Source organism: Asparagus officinalis, chromosome 8 (genome assembly GCF_001876935.1).
Source record: "Asparagus officinalis chromosome 8, Aspof.V1, whole genome shotgun sequence".
Lineage (NCBI taxonomy): Eukaryota > Viridiplantae > Streptophyta > Magnoliopsida > Asparagales > Asparagaceae > Asparagus > Asparagus officinalis.
In genome coordinates this window covers 110,614,953-110,639,798 of record NC_033801.1, presented here as the reverse complement: position 1 = coordinate 110,639,798, position 24,846 = coordinate 110,614,953, and the positions used below count along the sequence as shown (strand labels likewise).

General features: G+C 34.9%; 1 long non-coding RNA gene across 12 annotated transcripts in view; it reads right to left on the bottom strand.

Annotated features, from left to right (window-relative positions):
• LOC109822691 overlaps positions 1-13,432 on the bottom strand; it is a 27,256-nt gene extending 13,824 nt beyond the window's left edge. For 6 of the 12 annotated variants that reach the window (XR_002242226.1, XR_002242228.1, XR_002242224.1 and 3 more), the window contains exons 1-3: positions 4,053-6,516; positions 3,828-3,937; positions 1,886-1,987 (exon numbers count right to left, since the gene is read on the bottom strand). This is a non-coding gene — a long non-coding RNA (uncharacterized LOC109822691). Of the gene's footprint in view, positions 1-316; positions 382-1,885; positions 1,988-3,827; positions 3,938-4,052; positions 6,517-8,157; positions 9,485-13,285 lie in introns of those variants that run through there. The other 6 variants (XR_002242223.1, XR_002242230.1, XR_002242231.1 and 3 more) reach the window with 5 other exon arrangements.

Here is a 24,846-nt window from a genome sequence, read left to right as displayed (position 1 = left end):
TGAACTCGTCCTAATGTAGGTAGAGGTGGGGCCGGTACTAAGTTGCCTGCGGGTTCGGGTACTAGTGCAGGTACGCGTACAAGACAAGGGAAATTTGTAATAGGTAGACTACGGGGACACAGCTATACATATGTATGTTATGTATATTTATATGTATTAAAATTAATATTTACATAAGACCAATATTGTTTTTTCATTTACATAAGATCAATATTTAAGAAATAGATGTGTAGGATATAGGTCTAAGAAGTGTATGAAAAGCGTTCTAAACTAAAACATGTATTGTATAATTGAGTATACGCGTGAATGAACATACTGTATATCTTCAATGAAGTTCTCATGTCCTCTCCAAAACTAAACCATTGCCAGATTATCTACATTCTACACCAACAGTAAAAATAAAATCTGAGAGGCTAAAAAAACATGACAGTCATAAGAAGTGACATGCTAATTGTACTACAAAAAGTGTTTCTGAAGTAACTACTCAATTGCATTTCTAAGTTAAGTTTGATGTGTTATCAACTTGAAAGTTGAAATATAATCAGATAACATTAATTATTTAAAAAGTGGGCTCAGACTCCAGATTAGTATTACCATCATCAACAACAAACACATCATTGTGACTATTTTGTTCAAAACAGAACTAATGAGTGGCTGCAGCTTCTTTGCTACCTCGCCATCACAATTAGCCTCGGGTTATTAGACGTTTATCTCGAGTTACATCATCGCCCTAATTTGATGTTGCTTAAATTTATGAAAAAAAAAACATAAACGAACTATTTGACCCAATTTCCACACAGAGATCTTAAAATTAATTGAGGGAGGTTTGTACAATTTAACCTTTCATTCACAATCCCCATTTATAACGCCCGACTGTTGCATGTGGGGGAATGCTGGAGTCATGTTGCCCCAAGTTCCGATATTATTGCCTTGCCACCATAACAGGGCAACAAATTTCAACGTTAAAGGAAAAACTCCGCTTAATCTGGGGGAATTTCATGAAACCCCCATGAACTTTATAAAGATTTCAGATAGTCAGTGCTTAGAGCAAAGCTCAAGCAAATAAATAGTACCTGTGTTGCATCTTATGTTTTTCAAAATTAAAATCAAAGATGACGAACTAAATAAGAGACAGACACAGAATTCAGATTTGACTATACATGAAGGACAAATGCATGCAAGGTGAGAATATTTAGTTGGCTTAACATATTAAAAGAGAACAGGACGAACAAAGACATATTTTTATTTTAGAATCAATTTGGCAAAACATTGAGGCAAACTACTTCTAAGAGTTTCCTAAAGAGTATTTTTCATAAAGAAACTGATAAAAAATATATAGAACGGGCATACTTTTGAAGCACGATCCTGAACAAAACCACAATAAAATCCTTGATGAATTTGGTGCCGACTTCTTATAAACTAAAAAACCATAAAAAAAATTATAAAAAAAGGTGGCAATAGATCAACAAAGAACATTCTTTTATGGATACAATCATACAAGGCCAAAAATACTAAATGATCATCTTATTCTCTCCCATCATCAGATTAGTATTTTACTGATTATTGTAATCTTTAGTTCGTGATGTGGAATGGGCACTATGTAAACTACTTTGAATTGCATGATATGAGAGAATAGGCCTAACCATGAATATCTACAATTACGATATATAAAGAAGCAACTACTGGGGAACATTTTGACAATTACACATGGACTATCTATGTACATGTGGATGAAAAAAACACATTTGAAGCCGCAATAGGATTATCATAATAAAAATGTGCATTCATTATACCTAAATGCAAGCCGGGATCTGATACTAAATGTAAAGAATATATATGAAACAAACTTAGATCAAAAGAACATAAACTTTACCCATTGTCTAACCTTTAAAGTAAAAGACACAAGAGGGTGGAGGTGGAGCTGGTATTTAGATTGTGCGAATGACTATATACTCTTGTGACACCTCATAATCTCTGATCATGGAACCTGCATATCATCATCATTGAATTTCTCAGGTGCTCTCCTTCAAAACTAAATCATGCCAGGTTACTCATAGTAAAAATAAACACAGTGGATAAGAAAAGGTGTCAAAGAAAGTAAAATGTTAACTGTACTACAACTAGTGTTTACAAACTAACTACTGAATTACATTTGCATTTTTTTGAGGTTGAGGTGTTATTAGATTGAAATCAGCTCATAATGGATAAAATGTGGGCTCAGACTCGAGGTTTATATCATCATCATCATCATCATCACCGCCACCATCATCACCACCACCGCCACCATCATCATGATTATCATCATCATAACAGATAAGGGGGGTTACATGAAATTTACCCTTATTATTATTATTATTATTGTTATTGTTATCATTATTACTCAGAACAGAACTAAAAAATGGCTGCAGCATTTTGCTACCTTGCCATCTCAGTGTCATAGTTTATAATAACCATGAATCTCGAGTTACATCATTGCCCTGCCTTACATTGATGAACAGGTATGTTTATGCTAAAATAGAATCAAACAATTTGATAATTATTCGATCAATTTCCACACACAAAATTTAAGACTTAGAAATGGGGTTTTCCACAATTTAACCTTCCCTTTGTCGGTTCCTAATAATTAACAAACGCTGCAGTGCTTTGCTACCTCACCATACAAGTTAGGGTTTTTGGTTAATAGTAGCACGAAGGGAGGGAGGGAGGGAGAACAAAGGATGTTGATTATAGCATCAGGAATCTCAAGATAAAATAAAAATGGTGAATCATCAGCTATTGTATTTGTTATGGCCATTCATTTGTCACCGACTCAAGAACAAATTAGAATTACAACAAGCCACACATAAAGTGAGTAAAAATTCATTTACAAGCTATTTCTGTTTGTTCAAGACCTTTCTGTATTTAATTTCTCCTTGGGAATACCAATCTCAAGTGAAAATTAACACTGTTGCACATAGAGCTTCTATCCTAGAAATTGCTAAGAATGAGATTTCTGACATCAGTACATGGGCATTCAAGTGTACACATAAACTGAACCAATTTAAAGCAACAAATACTTTCGGCAGAACTTCCATAAGGTTTCTTCCAATGTAGCCAAGTACAGATCTAGTGTAAAACATGTCATAAAAGACAGACAATGAAGGAGCTGAAACTGGAAAATTGACAGACATATCACATACACATGACAACATTTTAAAATAAAACATATATATTTACAATGTAACATCTAATTATCTTTCATCTCCCATTCCGGATTTTCAGCTAACTGCAACATTAAATCTCCCATTTTACTAGCTACAGGAGGAAAAATGAAATGACTAAAGCTTCTGACATACTGTTCTCTCTTATATAATGTTGAACAGGCAGAAGGTAATAGCAACAAAAAAACAATAAATAAAATAAATAAATAAACTCCACTCAGGAACGTCTCAAATACTACTAAACCAAGTAACCAATTCCTAGAGTAGCTTGCAGCCATTATGCAGGCTAAAGAACTCAAATTTCTTAAAGAAAAACAAGATTCAGGGGTAAGTTTACAGTTTGAGTATTAAGAATGTTATGAACAGGTATGCCATTACTTCCGGGGATCTGAGAGAGGGAAAAATAATTGTGTTAAAACTAATAAGAGCAGGTGAGGAAAGAGTATTAACTAATCATATATAAATTCAACCTCGGGAAAAAAATTTGAGAAAGAGTAGGATGTATGTGTCATGCATGATTTATATGATATCTAATTCTCATAAACATGATTGTATATGCATGTCTGGTAATAGTAGCAATACACGTGTGAAAAAAAGATCTAAATTATATCTATTCCCCTGACTTACTGTTTTGTATATCTTCTATCTCTTAAGATTTCCAGCTCATACCCAATATCAGAACATGTGCTCTATGAGTGACTGCATGGGTGGGTGGGTGGCTGGATGCATGCATGTGTCTGCGCGTGTAGAGAGAGGAGGAGGAAGGGAGAGAGAAATGATGTGAGTTGACAACAAAGAAATTTCTTGCGCTACGAATATGTAACTCATTCTTCGAAGTAATTTGCAACATACATCATGCCGTACATGACGCCAAGGGATTGTGGATCACTAATCATAGGACTTGTGCATCATTTGACGATCCATCAAGTTGTTGTAAATTGAATACTTTCCTGTGAATAGAACAAGTTCGAAACTTTTGATGAATGCTCGCAAATGAGCTCTGAAATTCAAAGAATTAGTCATCCATGTGCCCTTGAGAACAAGTTGATCAATGAATGTTGTATATCATCCTCAAAGATGATTTACTTGTTCATTGAGCTCCTTTAGAAAAATAAAATTTTGCCATAAATAAACACATTTCCAATTTTCATGTGTGCATGTCTTCGTGTGTGTGTGCAGATGGCAGGCATGTGCGGGCAGCCACATGGCTTCTTGCGTACGTTCATGAGATGATTTACATGTTTGTTTAAGTTTCTTCAAGAAACTTTCCTTGAATGTAGAGAAAATTTTCGGTTTTCTTATATGCAGGTGGTTGGGTAGATGTGGGTGTGCGTTTAAGTGGGTGTCTGGGTGTATGCATGGTACATATGAGTTCGGGTGTGTCTACAACACAGGTGTGCGCGTTGGCCATGTATATACATGAGTGATTTGTGTGGGCATGTGTGCACGTGTATGTATTTGTGTGTACATTAACAACTGTGTGCGTCTTTGTGTGACAAAGGCATATGAGCCGCAGAATACCTTTGATAATAGATAGTCTAACCCAGACACGTATTATAACTGATTGCGGTCAATCCAGCTTCTGTGTAACCTGTGGGCGTACCTTTGGATTGAAGCTAATATACCCTGGCAATAGATGAAGTCTAACACAACCATGCATGAACCATATTGTGTATGTCTTGACTCTTTATTGTGACTGTGTGTGTGCGCGTGCGCATAGAAGGTATATGAGTTGCGGAATACATATACGCATACATGAGGCGGTCGTTTAAGTCTAACACAAGCATGCATAAGCCATATTCATACTGATTAACTGAGCATTTTGAGACAATCATGGATCATGTAGACCTGATGCTTCCATCTCCTAAATGAAAAACCCATGTATTGGCAAATCACTCAAGGTATCAACATTCCTTAAAATTTCCCCTAAAATAGGTTCAAGTAAAGCTAACATTTCAATTGTGGAAATAAGAGAGAAGGATGCGTCTTCAGATAAGTGTATGTCAATGACAGAACACGATCCCGAAACTTTAAGGCTTCACACCTTAAAACTCGCAGCCTTGGCATCATCCTCATCATCATCGTCAATCCATTATCTCAGGTGCTCTCCTTCAAAACTAAATCATCCACCGCAAGATAACACCCATAGGAACAGGATATACAAGTTCGAATTTGAGATGCTATCAGATTGATATCAGATAATGTTGGAATAAACTGTGGGCCTAACAAACAACATCATCATCATTGTAGACGACAGGTGATACCTGCACTTCACCCTTGTTATTATCATCATCATTATTGTTCAGAACAGACCAAATGAGCGGCTGCAGCATTTTTGCTACTTTGCCATCTCAGTTAGTGTCACGGTTTCTGAGAACCATGAAACTCGAGTTGCATTAAAAGACCATAAACTTCACTCAAAATTTAACATCTGAAGTCAAAGTCATAATGCAGGTGGATGTGGAGGTGGAGGTGGTACTAGCTAGCGGAAATGATAAAAATGAAGTGGCTTCGAATGATTATAAAAAAAGGCTTTCACACTTTCTCCAAGTAAACATGTGTCCCGGCCTTGGTATCATCATCATCATCTCAGGTGGTCTGCTTCAAAAATAAACCATTAATTGCCAGATTAAACACATAGAAACAGGGTCTACAAGTTAACAACTCGCTTTCAGATGCTTAGTTTGAGCAATATCTTTTGCGTTAGCTATCAAAATTAAAATCTAAAGAGCTCATGTTAGATAGATAATGTGGGCTCAGACTCGAGAGTTATATCATCATCATCATTGACAACATCATTGTAGAATAGGGATTTCTTAAATTTACCCTTATTATTTATAAATAAGGGTGTTTTGGATTTAGGAATGTTTTTAGAAGTAAGTGTGTTTAAAAATAAATGGGAGTAAAACTTTGGGTCTGTAGGCAAGAAACCCTATCATTACTCTTACCAACGATTGTTCAGAACAGTTGAATAGCTGCAGCACTTTTGCCGCCTCGCCATTTCAGTAGCATCGTGGTCTACTAGAACCATGATCTCGAGTTACATCATTGCCCAGCTTTCATGTTGATTAAGTTTATATACAAAAGCAAACTATTGATAATTATTTGATTAACTTCCACACTAAAGATCTCAAGAATCAGAGAGGAGTTTTCTGCAGTTAACCTTTCCTTCATGGATTCCCATTCGAACGAGCCTGGTCGGTCGATTTACGTCAGGTCGGTCAGGCCTCGTGGCCCATGGTCAAGCCCTGTCGGTCGACATATGTCAGTCCATTCAAGCCCCATGGCCCGTGGTTGAGCCCCAGCCGCTGTGTTGTCACCTCCCCTCGCTGGTCAGCCCCCATGGCTTGTGGCCAAGGCCCCTAGGGCGACGTGCACAACCTCTATTGCACAGCCCCTGCATGCAATGCACAGGCCCCTCACACACTGGTGTGAGCCCTCTGCTGCGATGTGTGAGGGCCCTCACACATGGTGCGCGAGCCACCACGCACGCGGTGGTCGAATGGCTCAGTGCCAGACCCAGTCAGAAGCTATTAAGTCATGTAGACCTTAAGATGTTCATCCAGAGATAGTTTGGACCTCAGGAGCTCATCTTGGGTCCACACTTGCTAAACTTTATTAGGTGGCATGTGTATGGTCCATTTGTGGTGATGTGTTGGCTTGAGGATTGTGCATGCTGGGTGGGTGGCTTCGGTCTGGGGACTGTGCCTCACACACATGGTGGCCTGCTAGCCTGTGGTCATTGTCTCGCGTTAGAAAACCCCTTAAATCAGCAATGACAGTTTACACGCATAGAAACATGATCCACAAGTTAACTAATTTCAGATGCTTAATTTCAGACTGAAATGTATTTAGCTAACATTGCATAAATGTTCACTCAGACTCTAGATTTGCATCATCATCATCATCATCATCATCATCATTATAGATGAGGGGGGTTATCTGAAACCCTTATTATTAAAGTTAAAAATGGTGAAACTTTGGAGTATAATTCGGCAAATATAAATTTCAGAGCACCAAGATTAAAATAGATGAACCTTTACGGTAGTAAAGGGCAATTAACCCTTATTATTCAGAACAGAACTAACGAATGGCTGCAGCATTTTTGCCACGTTGCTATCTAAGTATCATGATCTACTAGAACCATGAATCTTGAATCACATCATCACCCACCTTTAATGTAGCTTAAATTTAAGTGGAAGGTAAAAAAAACTATTTAAGAATTATTAGATCAACTTCCACATGAAGATTTTCAGATTTAGCAAAGAGGTTTTCTGCAATTTAACATTTCGTTTCCCTTCGTCGATTCCCAAATGCATAACAAGCGGTGTTGCTACCTTGCCATGCAACTTAGAGAAAGGGATGGGGGGATGAGGGGAGGGAGGGTTGTGGGTGGGGGTGGGGTGGGGGAGGGGGAGCATGCATATTACTGGAACAAGGAAGTGGGCAGACATCATTGATTCCCCTTGCCCTGAATTCTGTTATCGTTGCTTGTCAAATATAAAAGGGAAATAAATTTCACAAAACCTCCTGACTTTGAAAATAAGAGAAACTCGCCTAAAATTTGGGGAGTTTCCACTCCCCGCCCCCCCCGCCCGTCCCAAAGCACGAACCTTGTCAAAAGGTGTAAGTTCGTTAAATATGCAAATATTCAGTGTCTACAGCAAAGCTCAAGCAGATTAAAAAATAAATATGTGTGTTGCATCTTTTCCTTTCAAAATTAAAAACTGAGATCAGCAACTGAAATCAGAGATAGCCGCAGAACTGACACTTGGTTATGACATGAAGCACAAATGCATGACGGGTTAGCTATTTGGTTGGTTCAAGACGTTAAAAGAGAAGCAGAAACAACAAAATTATGTTTTTCTTTTAGAATCAAATTGAAAAGACATTGAGGTAAACTACTTCTTAGAGATCCCAAAAGTGATAATGGACAGTATACATGGAAAGAGCATACTTTTGATGCAAGATCCTGACAAACCACAGAAAAATTCTTGACGAGTCTGGCTCCACAATCAGGGAGGCAAGAGATCAATAACACCCATCATCAATGAATTTGTCAGGTACTCGCCTTCAAAACTAAATCAGCACAGCCATGTTACACCCATAGAACAATTATCAAGAAAGGGGCTACCAAAAGAGGATATGTTATAGGACAGTGTTTACAAAGAAACTACTCAATTTCAGATGCTTAGTTTGAGTTTGAGGTGTTATAGCATTGAATCTAATCACCTATGCTCCATAAAATGTGGGCTCAGTCTCGAGATTTATATCATCATCATCATCATTACAGATGAAGGGTTCATCTGAAATTTACCCTTATCATTATAATTATCATTATTAGAAACAACGCTGCTAAACTCTTGGTTTATAAAACTAATTTTCACATAGGAGGTCTGTCTGCAATAATAGAACTATAGGAGGTCTATCCACAATTGGGCGACAGTACAGACTACAGAGGGTCTAGCCCCATCGTACTTCTTATCAATTACTGTTCAGAAGAGAACTAACAAATGGCTGCAGCTTTTTGCTACCTCGCCATCTCAGTTAGGGTCACAATTTATTCGAACCAGGAATCTCGAGTTACATCATTGCCCTACTTTAGAGGCTGCATGGTTGTAAGGGAATACAGCTACATAAAGTAAATACTACAGAAAATTTTATATTCCAATTGTTTGACTCACAACATCGTAATGGGGAAAGGTAGATGCACTTAAAATTAAAATTGTACAAAACTGAAGCAAATGTTGCAACCAACTAGTCAGACAAAACAATGCAGTCTCCAAAAAGATAAAAATATAAAAAATAATCCCACCTAATCTAAATAACATTGCCTATTCCAAATAAAAAGACCATCTACACCCGTGTTCCACCATGCAATAGAATCCCGTAGCTTCTCTACCAATTGTTTTTCAATCAAACACCAAATTTGCATTGGAATTTACATGTCGACAATTAAATACAAACTGCAAATATCTAAACAATGGATTTGAAGTTGATTTCCTCAACAAATGTTGCTGCAACATTTGTTGCCACACCGTTTGCTAGAATTTATTTTTGCAGAAAACCGAACAACCCTTAATGTTGATTAAATTTATGCACAAAATATCAAACTATTTAATAGTTTTTCGATCAACTTCCACGTGAAGATCTTAAGACTTGTGGGGGTTTTCTATAATTCAACCTTTCCTCAGTAGACGTCTAATTTCTAACAAGTGGCTGCAGTGTTTTGCTACCTAGACGTACAAGTTACCATTTGCAGTAATTGTATTGCAAAGTGTGCATGTGNGACCATAGCTGGGCACCAGAGATCAAGTAGCCAGTGACCATAGTTTGCCAAACGTCCCCAAAATGTGGGCTCAGACTCTAGATTTATATCATCATCATTACAGATGAGGAGGTTACCTGAAACTAGCCTCATTATAAGAATATTTTGGATTTAAGAATGATCTGGAAGCAGGTGGGTTTAAAAATAAATCAGGCAAAACTTTGGGTTTTATAAACAAAAGGTCATAACAACACTAATGAAAGGCTGCAGCAATTTGCCACCTCGCCAACTCAATAGCGCCACGGTTCATCAGAACTATGAATCTTGAGTTCTGCCATTGACTCACTTTAATGTCGCTTAAAGTTATGCAAAAAAAAGCAAATTAATTGATACCTACTTAACCTTTCATTTGCCAAGTTCCCAATTTCTAACAAGTGGCTGCAACATTTTGCTACCTTGCCATACGAGTTAGGATTTGGGTTTATTGCATTACGATGTGTGTGTGAGAGAGAGAGAGAGGAGTGCATGATTTACCACCCAAGGAAACAGTAGCACTGCTGGAGCCCACATGATATTCAAGATTTGAGGGACTAATACCAAAATAATAAAATTGTAAGGGACTAATATCAAAAAAACCCAAAAAATAAATTGGGGTAAAACTGTGGGTTTAAAACAGAAACCCATAAAAGAACTAATGAATGGCTGCAGAATGTAGCTACCTTGCCATCTCAGTTAGGTGAAATTGGTTTATTACAACCACGGTACCACTAATCTCGAGTTTCATCATCGCCCAACTTTGGTATCACTTATATTTATACGAAAAAATAAAAAACTATTTGATAACTATCAGCTTAACTTCCGCATGAAGATTTTAAGTTCTTGACACCCTGTCCAGAAAAGGGATGGGATGAAGGGGAAGGAACGGTTCACCTTTTTGAGAGGTTTGTGAAATTAAAGTTTTTTCTTCATCGACTCTCCCAATTTCTAACGAGCGGCTGCAACGTTTGTCGGCCTGCCCGTAGAAGTTATAGGCTATTGGAGTTTATAGCATCCCAATAAGGGAGAGGTATATATATATATAATATATATATATATATATATATATATATATATATATATATATATATATATATATATTATATATATATATTATATATATATATATATATATATATATATATTATATATATATATATATAATATATATATATATATATATATATATATTATATATATAATATGTGTTGTGTGTGTGTGTGTTGTGTGACCAAACTCGTCGCGTTTGTGTGTAGTTATGTTACATGTTACAGAGAGTGTAGGGAGTGAATTACCGACGCAGGAGGCAGCGGTGGTTGGCAAGGCCCACACAGATTAACAATTTGAGGGACTAATTTCAAAATATCAAAGATTTGACAGACTAATATAAAAAAACCGAAAACATATCAGGATAAAACCCCCTAACAGAACCAAGGAATGGCTGCAGCACTTTTCTACCTTGCCATCTCAGTTAGGTGTTATTGCTTATTACAGCCACGAATCTCGAGATACGTCATCATCCAACTTTGATGTTGCCTAAATTATTCAAAAAAGAGTTATTTGCACTTAAATACTCAAGTTCACAGAATTTCTAACATTTCTGACATTGATACCCTGAGGTCTTTTTTTCTCAAAAAGCAAGCGCAAGGCCACGAAAAGCTTAAAAACTTCTAAAAATAAGCCCCCCAAACACTCTTAAGGAACCAAAAATCAAAATGGTGAAAAAACAGTGATAATCATATCAACTCCAGAGTGGAGATCTCAAGGGTTAGAGAGGTGGTTCCTGCAATTTGACCTTTCCTTTGTTGATTCCCAATTTTTAACAACCAGCTGCAGTGTTTTGCTGCCTCCCTGTGCAAGTTAGGGTTAGAGTTTATAGCATTAACAAGAGGGAGAGGGTGACAAAGGTTATCTGATAATCGTCCAAAGTTAAAAGAAGTTTTTCTGATGTTTTGAAAGTTATGGGGGTTATTTGATAATCATTCAAAGTTAATGGGGGTTTTCTGATAACCCCTAAACTTAAGGGGGGTTTCGGATATCTGAAAGTTATGGGGGTTATCTAATAGTCATCAAAAGTTAAGGGGTTTCATGACATTTAGCCTAACCTTTTCCTTCATCAATTCCCAATATCTAACTAGCAGCTGCAGCATTTTGCTGCCTCACTGTATGAGTTAGGATTAGGTTTGTAGCATGACGAGGGGGGAGCATGATTTACCAACCGAGGAGGCAACAGCGGCCTCTAGCCTGTCGGACTAATATCAAAATGGACTAATACCCAAAAAACCACAAAATATATCAGGGGAAAACTCTAGGATTATATTTAAAAATGCCATAACAGAACCAATGAATGGTTGCATTTCGCTACCTCGCCATCTCAGTCAGGTATCATGGCTTATCACAACCATGAGTCTCGGGTTAAATCATCCCCCAACTTTAATGTTGCTTAATTTATGCCAAAAATAAGAGTTATTTACTTTTAATTAACCCTAAACTCAAGCTTCATAACTTCTAAAAATAAGCTCCATTTTAGGGTATCAAAGTTAAAAATAGTGCAGGGCCGATTTGAGGCCAACATGAGTATGAAGCATCAAGACAGGGACCAAATTGACCTTATAGCCATAATTATTTGCTCAACTTCCACATGAAGATCTTTAATACCTTATTTGGATGGAGGTTAATGGATGGAAGTTGAAGTGAAATTTCAATATCACCTTATTTGGGAGTTTTTTTTAGGGGTTAGAGGAGAATGGAAGGTTAAATTTCCTTCCATTTTCCTCCCCTCCAATTTGGGTGGTAGAGGATGGAATGAAAACGAATGTAGAATTTTACAATCTGATAAGACAATTATACTCTTATGACATTAAAATTAATGGCTAAGATATACTCTCATCCAATATGTAAGAATATTTATGTAACTTTATACATATTCACTTCACTTCTCTCTTTTTTATTAGAACTCCCAAACAAGTTAAAACAGATTTACTTACGTTCCCCCTACTAAACTCCCAAACAACATTTTATCTTTTTTCACCTACATTCCCTACCTTTCATTTCCATTATTTAACTTTCCATCCCTTCCCTTATGGTGTGTTTGGATTTCAATGGGGTTAAGGGAAGTTAAGGGAAACTAGGTGAGAGAATGGAAGGGAAGGGAGTTCCCTTCCCCTTGGTTACACCCTAATTTGGGGTAACAAATTTTATACAATTAGGGGGTGAACCAAGGGGAACTAGGGTGAATAACTTCACCTCCTAAATGTTCCCAAACAAGATGTTCCCAAACAAGGTGAATGGTTCCCTAACTTCCCTTCACCCTTATTCCCCTCAATCCAAACAAGCCCTTAGTAAACTCCCAAACAAAGCATAAAAGTAGAAGAGGGGTTTCTGCAATTTAACCTTTCCTTCCACATTCTCAACTCCTAACAAAGTACAAGTTGACGTTAGGGTTTGATTTGAGGGACTAATGCCGTTTTAACAAAAAACAAAAACAATAGTTCAAAGGCTTTCTAGAGAAGCAATGTAAAGTTTAAGGGCTTAATTGACTATGAGCTCCCAAACTGAAAAATGGCTGCAGCATTTTGCTACCTCGACATCTCAGTTAGTAGGATCATTAGAACCATGAATCTCAAAAGAATTGAGACTTGGAGAGGGCGCTCTCTGCAATTTCACCCTTTTTTTGCCGATTCCCTAATTCTAACGAGCGGCTGCAGCGTTTTGCTACCTCGCCGTACAAGTTAGGGTTAGGGTTTGTAGCATCACAGAGAGAGGGGATTGCACATTTTACCGACGAAGGAGGAAGCGGCGGTCGCCGGAGCTCGAATCGCGGTGGCTCTAGCCTCGATCTCAACGCCATGCGTCGCTCTCAGCTTTCCTCTGTAAATTGCTGAACCCATTCAGTAATTTAGTCGTCTTGTGCCATCAAAATCTAACTTCGAGGCGTTTTCTTCGTGATAGGGACAGGCACCGAAGTGAAAGTGATTAGTAAACTGTTTTAGACTGACATGTGGGCCATAACCGGGTAAGGCCAAAGTTCAGAAAACCTCGTATACTTTTGATGATTATCAGATAAGGTCATAACTTGAAAAATCATCTTTCACTTTAAGGTTTTCATGGAAAACCCCCTTAAAAGCACTAATTGCATTATTCACATGGATGGGTAAATTTACAAAGAGGGAAATTTTTATCGATCTTTTTATTTAATCTAGCAAAAACTAAGCTAATTCTTTTATGGTTGAGGGATGTTTTGGTCTTTCCAAATTAAATAATTGTCATATAATAAATTAGACTCAATGATATTAGTTCTGAGTAGTTAAGTGAGAAAAGTTTATAGGATTAAATCAAAGAATTGAAGTTGAGAAAGATTATCAGTTGAGAAAGATTATCTACAATACCCCAAATTTGACGAAAATTTATTTAGTTTCAAGTCAGCAATTTTCGTGACCAAAGACCCTGGTTCGAGGTTTGTCAATCATGTCCCTTTAGTGTCATACTAACTTGGTGGCTGGATGGGGTAGGGGACCCAGTTCACCCATGATTTATTGGTCAGGGTGGGGGGCTCGAACTCAGGTATTTGCTCGAGAATCCTTCTGCCTTACTAGGTTTCCCTCGTATAAAAAAAAATTGAGGGTTTTTTTTTTGACATTGCCCCCTATAGCTAAGAGGGATTATTCTAAAATTAACTTAAAACGCAACTTAAGGCACATGTGACTTTAATCTTATAAAAATAAATTTCATAGCAAGTATATCACTCTATGAACTGATTTGGGTTATATATCTTAAAATTTATCCTATACATCTACTCTGGAAATCTTTATTTGGTACAAGAATCTCTAAGAGAAATTTAATCTTTGTTTGTGAAGGGTATGTAATCCTTCTGATTCACATTGTCTTTCATGATTTGTAATAAACTATTTGACACAATAAATTAAATTGTTCATTTTTATAGTTCTCACATTCTTATAAGTTTATGAAGCACGTAGCTTGGGTATGAGTATTATTGCGAATAATGGACTCTCAACCTAAAATTTTGAATGTTGTTTGACATTGGATAAATTTGAATTATTTGATAAAATACAATCCATAGTGAATAATATGTATAAATCATTCTCATATTATATTTTATAATTTTCTGAAACTAGAGAGTAATCGTTTTGACAAATCAATTAATTAGTTGGGAAGATGTAAAAAGACTACATATCAGATTTTGAAATTGATCATATAATTTATGTTTTCTTTGTTGATTGAATTTGTACATTCCGACGAAGAAAATTCTAGAAAAAAGTTTTTGAATATCTATATTACTTGGTCGTTGGATAAACAACAAGTGAAAATAATTTCTTTATAGTTAAACGAAATCCTATATGACTAGATAAAACCTATCATTTTACTTTGATGAATTCAAGAATTTATTTTTATAATTAATAATAATTGTTTTTTATATTGGTCCCTTACATTATTAATATTTTTCAAATCATTAAATTTCTCTTAAGTCATTAATATTTTAAGACTTTTTTCTGTGGAAGGCAAAATGTTAAAACCAACAATATATTTTACATGGAAATATCCAAAATTTTTAATATATTATGATAATTAAAACCTTTTTTTAAATAATATAGATATTTGACCACGTGTAGTGCACGTACATTTCACCAAGTATATATATAGATATAGGGAAAAGTGTTCCTAAGGTGACGCCTTAGATAATCATCTAAGGACGCGACCTAAAATCACATGATTGAGCTACAGTGTGGATGATCCGCTCTATTGAACTTGATCCACATATTCTAAAACCCCAACACACCAAGTTTAGGGTGAACCCATCGTCGTTTGACCCTCCGTCGAGCCATGTGAAAAGTTCTATTCATTCGAAACCATTAAAATTGATACGAGTGGATGAAGGGTCAAATGACGACAGATTCACTCCAAACTTGGTGTGTTAGGGTTTTAGAATATGTAGATCAAGTTTAACGGAGCGGATCATCCATAATGTAGCTCAATCATGTGATTTTAGATCGCGTCCTTAGATGATTATCTAAGGCGTCACCTTAAGAACGTTTCTCCCATATATATATACCAATTCTAATAATCTCTTAAAATCACCTTCCTCGTGGGATCGATAACTTTTTATACTATAACTTGATCAATTGTGCACTTGTAATTTTGGTACATAATTATGCCGCATCAGTAAGTATGTATATATATATTTACCCTTTAAAAGAGGGAGTTCATGAAAAACTTTACCTACCCTAAATTGCCCTTCAACAAATTTAAATATACCAAAGTTATCCCTCTGCATTCAATGACATGTTAAAAGGGAATTAGTTAATGTGAGCAGTAATAAATAATTTGATATAATAAATAATTTATGAAATTATTTAATAAATTATTAAATATTGATTATTTAATAAATTAATTTAATAAATTAATAAATTATAATAAATAATAAAACTCACACGAGTTTGGCGTCGACGGTTTCAATCCCACGAGTTTAGTGCTTTTGAGGAGATTTATTCGTATAACACCTTCTTTGTTTTTATATTTATATAATAAATAAATATATGTCTAAAATGGTTCCGGCTCCTTTACATTTTGAGAGGGACCCGCAAAAGGGTCGGCTGCTATACTTTTCACTTCTCCTTCCATCATTTCTCATCTCTTTAGAAATCAAAAGCCCTAGAATCTCCCCGTCGGTTACGCCTTCTCTCTGGTAACGCTTCTCCTCAGCCAGCGTCGTCCCACGATCTTAAGCCATCAATTACCCAAGATGATTACTATTGTCATCATCATCAACGCAACGCCTCCGCCATCTCCTTAGTTCTCACATTTGCCATCATCTATCTCTCATCGGCCTACAACTTTGGAGTTTGGCATTGAAAAACTTTTTATTCTCCTTTATCAAGATACTAATCTCCCTTTCTCCTCTCTTTTAATTGTCAACTTGTGAGGTCAAAGTACAATTAAAATCGATTTTGTTTGACTTTACCGACACTCAGCTTGCAAAAGTGCACTCAGAGACGAAAGCTCTGAGCTTTCAGCACAACTGCGCTTCTCTTTGTGCTCTGATGCTTTATTATGCCCAAAATGAAAAAATTTCCAATGCCCAAGCTTTATAGGGTGAGATCATAAGTAGTTCATATAAGCCCAGCATTGAAATTGTTTCCGCCCTTATGGAAGCTTATGCAAAGTTTGGGGAATTTGATGAGATAGTTAGAATTGTGCAGGAATCCTTTATCCATATTAACACTTCTATAATGACACATATATCTGTGCTATACTAAATTATACAATTATTATTCTATAATAATATGTTGTACGGGTAATATAAGCTCTGTTTATGTCACTACTGCAAACCCATCTTCATCGTGCTTTGCATAAATCAAGAAAGCTCCATCAATTGAAAACACAAAAAAGATATGACCCAGTCTTACAAATTCAAAGAAATTAAGAGCAAAACAAAGTCCTAAAATAAGATAGGAAATTCAAATGAAGGTTAAATTAATTGAATCCAGTCTTTAACGGAGAAACCGCAAACAAAATCTACTTAAAATTAATTGAATCCAGTCTTTAACGGAGAAACCGCAAACAAAATCTACTTAAAACCGCTATAGTAGGATCGTTGCATGAGATTTAATTCTTACATTTGAATTTAGTTTATTTTCTTGCACTACAATTAGTTTTTATGGCAATTGATATTTTTCTAATTTTTCCTTTTATGTTACAGGAATAAGTATTTGGAGGTTGTTGATTCTCCCATCTATTCAGGTAAATATTAATGTTTAAAAAAAAATAAAGTCGGTTTATTGGATTATATATTTATTGATTGAATTGAAATAGAAAACAAAAATTATTTTTTGGTATGCATGCTTTTATTTAGTTTAAATATATGTTAAATGCTAAACTTTCAATTCTAAAGAGATGTTCTTAGCATCCTCAAGGCATCGTCATTTACTACTTGGGTGTTGGATGATTTATTCTTAGGCTTGAATTCAAAACAAATCTAATTATAAAGTCTGTCAATATAGTTTATAGTGGTTATTGTAGAAATGTAGAATTATATTGTATTGCTTTTCTTTAGAAACTTATGTACTTTATTTATATTTATATGTTTTTTCATGTTTTGTGATATAAACCTTTATATCATAGAAAACTAATTGATATACTTTGAAAGTGCATTTTTGATTCTAGCAGACGGAATTTCATTGGTCTAATTTTTGGCTACCCGATATGTATTTATTGTATTTACTATCTAAATTAAATAAAGATGGAGATAATATCGAGCAAGTCCTTACATTTATTTTTGGCCATAGAGGAGCCGTATGAAGCTGAGGTTACTCATCCTTCCTCCGATTTTCTTGCATTTTTGTTGGTTCCAACTTTGCAGAAACTGACAATGTATCTTTTATTTTCGTTTTCCTTTGCTGATTCTCTTTGTTCCCTTTCTCAGCGACCAAACACAAAAGGTGGTTCTTCTCATCTACTCATTTCATTTTCATTCTTTCCCTTAATTGGGACCAAATATAGCCTGAAGGATATTTGGATTTCTCATCTAATAAGGGGAAGGGCATCATAGAAACCAACATGTTATTAGAGTTGGCTTGCAAGATCCTTTCTATAATTGAACTGTAACCTTCTAGAAAGTTTTCAATATTTCTGTGTATTATTACAGTAGACTATTGAAGGTTTGATTTCCAAAATAAGTAATTCTTCCACTTGTCTGGTTTTTTGTAACTCGGGCAGGCCTAAACGTTTAAATTCTTACCTTCATTGCATTACCACTTAAGTGTAGTTACTTTTTGACTTTTAATAGTTTTTAAAAATCATGATATTGTTTTTATAAATCTGATCTTGGTAGTATCATTACACATTTTTAATGTCTATTTTGAGCTGTAGTTACTTTTAAGTGAACATCAACTACACCAAAAAAATGTTTCAAGTAAACACATCCAACCAAGGAAGGTACTTTGCAACATGTCCTTGTTCATCCCGTCCTACGTTGGATCATGTACTAACTTGAGCACTGAGTGGATGTGAAATGAAGCACTTAAACCTTAAGCTTCACCTTGTGCCATCCAATTGAGTTGAACAAGCTTGTTCTGTAACCCACATACAAGCTCCACACAAAGCTTTAGTCTTAGCTTCAATGTCTCAGTTTCACCTCAAACACTGTTGATTCCAGCATGTCATGTTTAATCCTGAGCTCATTTCTTGCTCTAGCATATCAACTTGATTCAAGTATTCAACTCTTCTCTGTAGACCCATAGGCTTGTAGCCTTTTCCACTATGATCAAGTCTTTAACCTCACTTCAGAAAGTCTCAACCTCAATCGAGTCTTCACCTGTTCCTAAAGAAGTATAATAAATCTCTTATATTGTCATTGCCTCCAGAAAAATGCCTTACCACTTAGTATTTTCATACCCATAGAGAAGGCGTGAGCACTTATTTTGCGATACCATTTATTATTAGAATGAGCTTAGGAGCTTACTAAAGGTGCCATTTAAATTGATTTGAACTGAGAAAGCCAACTTAGAAACTTGGGTCAAATATTTTAGCCATCTGCGCACATTTCATTTCACCCATATGCAAATAAGTGATGTTATTATTCCATGCTAGCCTCCGACTTTTGAAATGCATGACACTTAGTGACTGATTGGTTCATGGAAAAACTGCAATCGTAGGTCAAATTTTCCCCAAGAAAAAAGGTCAGTTACAACTGTAGGTGTTTATTTCACTGCAATTGCAGCCTTTTAGCAACTATAATTACAAAACTGGATCATTTTTGCAAACACAACCTGTAAATATATATCCAATGCTAAACTTTAAATTCTAAAAAGATGTTTTTAGCATTCTCAAGGCATCATCATTTATGTGCACTTTTCTAATACATTTTTATGTCTAGATTAAATACTTTAACATTTTTTCATATAAATGCAGATATTGTACTTGGTTTGATTTGCTCTGTTTTTCTTGGAAACATTTCTCAGGTTGTGGGCGATTTAGGTTAGTGAATCAACTTTGTTCTCATTTCTATTTTGTGTTCATAGTGATGGTAACTATAATTACTTGTATTTATCTTCTTCTTTATTTAAATATTTATTATTATTATTATTACTACTAGCATATATTTGTGATTATTGCCACATGTATAGTGTATCAAATTTATCAAGAAAAAAATTGCAACTACTATTAAACTTTAATTAAAACATAGTTATTCTCTCAAATTATATGCACTGTTATGCTTATGTTAAATTAAATCAATAATTTAATGCAATGAATTATCTTTTCCTTGTAGAAATTTACATTCTAACTCTTAAATTGCATAATCACTATACAGTTGCATAAGAGGACTTTCTTCAAAATAACTTCAAACCAAGGTTTGAATTGGCTATAAATATATATTATTATTGCTTTATGTGTATATGTGTTTATTAATAATATATTTCATTATTTTTAACAGAAGAACACATTCTAATCCATGAGAGTAGAAAAATAAAATATAATCAGTTGAATGTTGATCAAAAGAGAACTTACATTCAAAAAGTCATTGATAATAATAGAAAGAGGAAAATGAATGATTTTGCTGGCAGTAGTACCAATAGCAAGCGACAATGGAAGATTGATTTGTTCTGTGGTGCGCTACAACGAGAATATGAGCATGGAGGTTTGCATAGATTTATTTTTTAATTTAGTAAAATAATTACATAATTTTATATATAAAAATTTGTTTAATACTAAAAACTATTATTTTCTTTCTAGGGCAAATTAACCATGAATTATTATTATTGCTTTATGTGTATATGTGTTTATTAATAATATATTTCATTATTTTTAACAGAAGAACACATTCTAATCCATGAGAGTAGAAAAATAAAATATAATCAGTTGAATGTTGATCAAAAGAGAACTTACATTCAGAAAGTCATTGATAATAATAGAAAGAGGAAAAGGAATGATTTTGTTGGCAGTAGTACCAATAGCAAGCGACAATGGAAGGTTGATTTGTTCTGTGGTGCGCTACAGCGAGAATATGAGCATGGAGGTTTGCATAGATTTATTTTTTAATTTAGTAAAATAATTACATAATTTTATATATAAAAATTTGTTTAATACTAAAAACTATTATTTTCTTTCTAGGGCAAATTAACCATGAACCAGTGTGTTCTTCATTACATAAATTACGCACTCCAAAGTCTTGTCCATTTTGTGGAGCTAAAAAGTTTGAACACGAGCCTCCAACATTTTCTTGCCACAATGGTGAAATGGGGGGGGGTGATTAGGATCTTAAGCTAATCTAATCCGATTTTATGTCAATTAAAACTAATACAAATATATTCTTGTAAGATAGATATACAAGAGTTATAAGCAAGAATAAACAATATAAATAAAGAGATATATCCTAGCAAAGAGGTAATATATGCAATGATATATAAACTAACATAAGGGTAAAATAAACATAAACAAGATAATAGTGATAGTATAAATAAACAATGCAAACACACAATATGATCACGGAGTTCGGACCTTCCGTCCTACGTCTCCGCTCCCCACTCCCGGGGAGAAATCCACTATCACAACTAGGTTTTCTACGCTCACCCGAATAACGTTTACACCTCACAATATCAGTTTTCAACGTTCACCGATCAACGTTCACAATCACTTATAATGTCGGTTTTCAACGCTCACCGATCAACGTTCACTCCTCACACTCGGTTTTCTAGCTCACCGAAAACTTTACAACACTAACAATGTAACAATAAATATGTTCTCTACAATAGATGAGAACTCAATGAAAGCTCACACTTAATTGTTACAACTCTCACCAACCCAAATATACTATGTATGAAAATACAATAATCACACTTAATTGTTACAACTCTCACCAACCCAAATATACTATGTATGAAAATACAATAAGCTCAAGTGAGTGTGTGTAACAATGAGTGAAATCAAATCAAAACTAAACTCAAAATAAAACTAGCTTTAATAAGATGATAATCAAACAAATAGATATAAAGCTAGAAATAAAGTTTAGAAAACTTCTCAATAGATCAAGAGGTAGAGGAGAAAGGTTGGATGCTCAAACACCAATGGTTGATCTCCTCAAGCTCGATCTTGTGAAATTGATATCACAAAACAAACTCTCAATTTGCTTAAAAGCTTTTTAAACAAAACTTAAACCAAACACAAACCCTTGTTAAAACTTATTTAAAACACTCTCTTATTCTCCATGAAAGATGAGAGCAAGGGGGGTATATATAGCCCCCCAAAATCTCAGCCAAAACCCCAAAGGAAAAGACCAAAAAGCCCAAGAATCAGAAATCTGATTCTGTACCAAAACTAGCCGTTGAGTGATCAGCGATCGACCGTGGAAAACTCGCGGTCGACCGCGAACAACAAAAAGGCCAGGGTTTGGCTCTGGACAACAGACGGTCGACCGTGGCGGTCGACCGTGAAACTCTCTGGACTACATCCGGTCGACCACAACGGTCGACCGTGAGCCATCAAGAAATATACCGAGTCTCTGGACTCTGGGACGGTCGACCGTGGTGGTCGATCGCAAACAGATATATGCAATTTGACAGGTTAAAAATATCAAATAAATTCTAAAAAATGTAAAACTTTGGAAAATGATTATAGACATGATAATAAACATGTTATAAAAATTGGTTTTCAAAAAGGACATCCCAAATGAAAATATCATTATTTTACAAAATAGTCCAAAACATAAAAATGTAAACATATGAGTTTTGACATTTTAGCTTAACCATGTTATGAAACATTACAAAATAATTATATAAACTTAATAAAAGATGTATATGATTGTTATTAAGTCCATAAACCAAGAAAATAATATTTTCATAAATTTACATATTTTGCAAACATTTCAAAAGAAAATATGATTTCATTGAACTAAATAAAATTGATATTGATGAAATCATATATATGCATGTAAGTATGAAACAAGAAATGTATTTTCAATTGTATTCAATTGTTTCATATTAAAACTTGAAAACTCAAAACCATGTATGTATATATATAACTAAATATATCTTGGTACACTTGCGGATGAAGCTTGAACTTGAATCTTTAACTTTGAATTGCGTAGGCTTCACTTCACAATTCCACCAACCTCCATTGGATATGATCGTGAATGTGCAATTTCATCTATCCTCCAACATATTGTTTGTCTACAATAAATAAGAAAACTCAAATACTAGACAAACAACATTAGTGGTAAATTATTTGTTAAACATCATCAAAACAAAGAGGCCAACACACCTAGCAGATGTGAATGTTAAGGACGAATTATATGCCCTTTATACCATACAAACCCAAGAGGCAATTGAATTTCGAAGACAAACAAGAAAGTATAATAGCATTTTCTCATTTACATCATTTGGGGTAAAATTTGATAGAGAGTTTGCATCAAACCAAAAAGGCGTTTTCACATTTAGAGCACAAGGACAAATATACCATAATCTCCCATCTCTAATTCTGAAAGAAAACAAGCCTTCCTACTTTCAATTTTACTTTTATGATACGGAGAATGAGTTGCAAAATCGAATGGGAATATTAGATAATGCAAACATGAGTATGACTACAACTAAAAGGTTTATGGATATATTAGAAGGTAACCCATATGCAAAATTCTTGCGGAAATTAAATGATTATCCATCTCTTGAAGACTTCAAGATCATAATAAATAGAGATGCTGCAGTAGATCAGCGTGTATATAACTCTCCAACAGTGGATCAAGTTGCAGCTATCTGGGTAGAGGGAAATAATGATAATATTCCATATGAGAGAGAAATAATTGCCCATTCACACTCCGGAAAGAATCATCAAGTTAAGCACTATTTCGGTTGTTATGATCCTTTATAGTATCCTTTACTCTTTCCTGGTGGAGATGTTGGATGGCACCAAAATATTAAAAGAAGGGAGAAAAGGGATATTCGCCGTTCAAAGCAACAACTAATTAGTACATCTCAAGTAACTCAACAAACTTTTACATCTGCAGAAGACATATTTAACCGAGAAAGAGAAGGTAAATCATAATTTAACATTTTTAATAATATTATTACATTAAAAATTAACTTAACATTCAAACTTGTAGGTGTTAAAGCACCAAAGGTGGGAAACATCTCATGTCAAGAATATTATTATTACAAGTTTCAGATAAGAGATACTCAACAATCTACTGTATTATTGTCAGCAGGTCGGTTGTTCCATCAATATGCTGTTGATATGTACATAAAGCTTGAAACAACAAGACTTGATTATTTGAGAAAGAAGCAATCAGAAACCAGAGAAGAGTTATTCCAAAGCATAGTCGATAGTGTAGCTGCAGGGGAAGCCAAAGCATGTAAAGTCGGAAAAAGAATAGTGCTACCATCATCATTTATTGGTGGCCCTAGAGATATGCGTTGTAGATATCTTGATGCAATGTCATTAGTACAATGATTTGGAAAACCAGATCTTTTCATCACAATGATATGCAATCCTGAATGGGAAGAAATCACAGAGGAGCTACATCTAGGCCAAACACTATGATAGACCAGATCTAACGTCAAGGATATTTCGAACGAAGTTGCAAGACCTGAAAGATCAGCTATTTAAAAAGGAAATATTTGGAAAAGTTGTTGCCCATGTTCATGTAATCCAGTTTCAAGAAAGAGGGTTGCCTTATGCACATATGTTGATTATACTAATGGGAGAGCACAAAATCACATCATCAGATCAATACGTAAGTACATATCAGTAGAAATTTCAGACCAGTATGAAAATCTAATCCTATATGAACTGGTTAAAAATATATGATGCATGGCCCTTGTGGAGATTTAAATATGAAGAACATTTGCATGCAAAATGGAGAGTGCAAGTATCACTACCCAATAGATTTTAGTCCAAGATCACTACAAGCGAAAGATGCTTACCCAATTTATAAAAGGAGCAAAAATAATAGAACAATATTGGTTAGAAACAAAATCCTTAATAATCAATGGGTAGTACCTTACAATCCATATTTGCTAACACGTTATAATTGTCACATCAATATTAAAATATGTTCAGGCATTAAAGCAGTGAAATACCTTTATTAGTACATATATAAAGGGCATGATCGAGTGGCAATTAACATTGAGTATAATGAAGGAGAAAAAGTTGTGAATGAAATCAAAAATTTCCAAGATGCAAGATGAGTATCAGCTCAGGAAGCTTTTTGGAGAATATATGAATTTCATCTTAATGAGATATTCCCGGTCGTCATTAACTTACAGCTGCATATGCCAAATCAGCAAAATGTTTCTTATTGGAAACATCAAGACCTATCAAAACTGATTCACTTGGAAC